Genomic DNA, 2735 nt, shown 5'->3' with positions numbered 1-2735 from the left:
ACGACTTGCTTTACCTCCAAGCTACACCTGTTGCATGTTTTGACTGTAATACATTTCTTACCTTCTTGAAAGAAGAGTCAAAACATACATGTAAATACCGCGCAAATTTTAAACAACAATAGGTACCGAACGTCGCAAAAGTTGTTTCCATTCTTTTGGTTTTTTTTAACTGATCTTTATATATATAGTTGATATGCGTGTGTTGTTATATACTCTGCATTTAGCAGAAGTGGATATTAATTACAATACATGTAATATACTATCCATCAGCACTGACTCTTCCTGTCCATCTGCAGTTTAATGTAATTTACACATGCGATTCAATATACAATTTTTTCATACCCTTCTCCATAGATTATGTCTCTGTTTATTCTACATGAGGCAGAAGTGGATTTCTGTATATCCTTTAGCACCGACTCTTGCTGCCTCTTGTTGATGTATCAAACATATTTTATGTGTTCAGATATATGTATAGCATTAATAATAATAATAATGCACATGTTTCAAATTAAGTTGTATCAATTAAAATGCAGATAAATCTTTTAGTTAAAAACACCAATTTCTACATATGAAACTTTAAAAATACCACCAATGTACTAAATGGAAGAACTGCTCTTCATTAAATGCTGTATTCTGTCTGTTACTTTATCTGTAATTCTATATTATATATACATATGTTATATGTTTATACCCATTTGGCCCTGATTTGGTAATAAATTCTATTCTTCTCTCTCTCTCTCTCTATTATATATATATATATATATATATATATATATATATATATATATATATATATATATATATATATATATATATATATATATATATATATATATATATATAATTAAAGTCAAAACCTCCGACTCCCTCGTTATCTCGAACTCGAAGGGACAAAGAAAATACTTCGAAATATTAGAGGATTCGAGATATCCAGGGTAAAATACTTAAGGAATAAGCAGTTGGGACTTCAAACTGACTTCGACATATCCATGGCAGAGTATTTCTTGTGACAACACCTTTCTTTGGGTACCAACATATGTGACCTCTTGACCTTGGAGTTTGACCCAATTTTACAAGAATTTACTCAACCTTAACCTTGGCCATAGTTGCGGCTAGGATTCCCATACTTCACATGTGTATTCATTGTGATAAGACCTTTCCATGAATATAAATATTTTTGACCTTGACCTTGGAGTGTGACCCACTTTCAAAAGTGTTACCCTGTTTCGTCATTTTGTCATTCCGTCATCATTGACTTTCCGTTCATTATCTCGGCAACAGTTGCACACATTCAACTCAAATAACATATGGATACTTCATAGGAATATGCAAGTTAAATTAAAAGCGAAAGACTCTTCTCAGATAAAGTGAGAGAGGGGCAGGCCTCCCCCTTCTCCTCCTCTCTCCGTACTACGGCCCTGCAACAACAATAAGTTTTTTTCTTGGGAAGTCATACGAGTGATATATTAGGCCCTCTATATTAGGCCCTTTATTATTTCTATTGTACATTAATGATTTACCATTGTCTGTTGAACATTGTAATATTGATATGTTTGCTGATGACACTACAATGCATTTTCATGGTAACAATATTTCACGTATTGAAACAACTCTTAATCATGACCTCTATCAAATACAAAACTGGTGTCAACAAAATCAGATGCTTTTGAATACCGATAAAACAAAGTGTATGTTAATGGGCACACAACAAAAGAAATCAAAATTAGAAAACACTAGTCTTCATTTACAACTTTCCGGTCATCCCCTTGAAAATGTGGAAATGCAGAAATTATTAGGTGTTCACATTGATCATACTCTTCAATATACTTGTTATGTAGATGCAGTTTGCAAAACTCTTACATATAAATTATTTACTTTACGAAAAATTAAAAAGTTTCTTCCACTGCATACTAGAAAACTATTTTATAACGCTTTTATTTTACCATTAATTTTATATTGTTTATCTATTTGGGGTAACTCTCCTCAAACCCACATCGACAGAATCTACAGACTTCAAAAACGTGCAGCAAGGATTATCTTAAATGAAAAATATGATGCACCTTCAATGCCTTTATTTAACACTTTAGGCTGGTTAACGGTTCATGAACTTCTTTATTTACAGAAAAGCATTCTAATGTTCAAAACATTTCATGGTATGTCTCCCGATTATATGCATAACTTTTTTGAATTTCAAAGTTCTGGATCATATACGTTGCGCTCAGAAACAAATTCCGAACTTCGTTTACCAAAATACAAAACAAATTTATTTAAAAATTCTTTACAATATTCAGGGGTTATTATCTGGAATGAGTTACCTATAAGTATCAGGAAATCCCAATCCCTTGCAATATTTAAAAGTAGTGTTGAAAATTTTTTACTTACGAAACGTACTAGTTCTACGTGAAAATATGTGATTCCCCCCCCCCCTCCTTTTCACATTTTGAACTAAGCTTTGATGATTTTATTTATTCTGTTGTAACATAGTGTTTATATTTTATTATCTCATAATTGTGATTTGTGTTTATTGTATATATACATTGTATATGTGTTATAAAGAAGGCCCTGAGGAAGACTAGTGCTTGCACTAATCAGGTTACCTTCTATAAATAAAGTATTATTATTATTATTATTATTATTATTATATAAATTGATTTACATGTACTTTAAATAGAGCCCCCCCCCCCCCCCAACAACTTTCGTTTCAACGACTTACAAAAATGTATTCAGTGAAAACA

The 2735-nt window shown here is 31.6% G+C and overlaps 1 long non-coding RNA gene across 1 annotated transcript in view; it reads left to right on the top strand.

Moving 5' to 3' along the window:
* The window catches only part of LOC133186153 (uncharacterized), a 235607-nt gene that overhangs the window by 195634 nt on the left and 37238 nt on the right, over positions 1 to 2735 (top strand). The window lies entirely within an intron of this gene.

The sequence above is a fragment of the Saccostrea echinata genome, unplaced genomic scaffold, assembly GCF_033153115.1.
Source record: "Saccostrea echinata isolate AGI-Se365-2 ecotype Australia unplaced genomic scaffold, CSIRO_AGI_Sech_v1 ptg000012l, whole genome shotgun sequence".
Classification (NCBI taxonomy): domain Eukaryota; kingdom Metazoa; phylum Mollusca; class Bivalvia; order Ostreida; family Ostreidae; genus Saccostrea; species Saccostrea echinata.
Note: the sequence above shows the minus strand (reverse complement) of the source record. Positions and strands in the feature narration are given on the sequence as shown.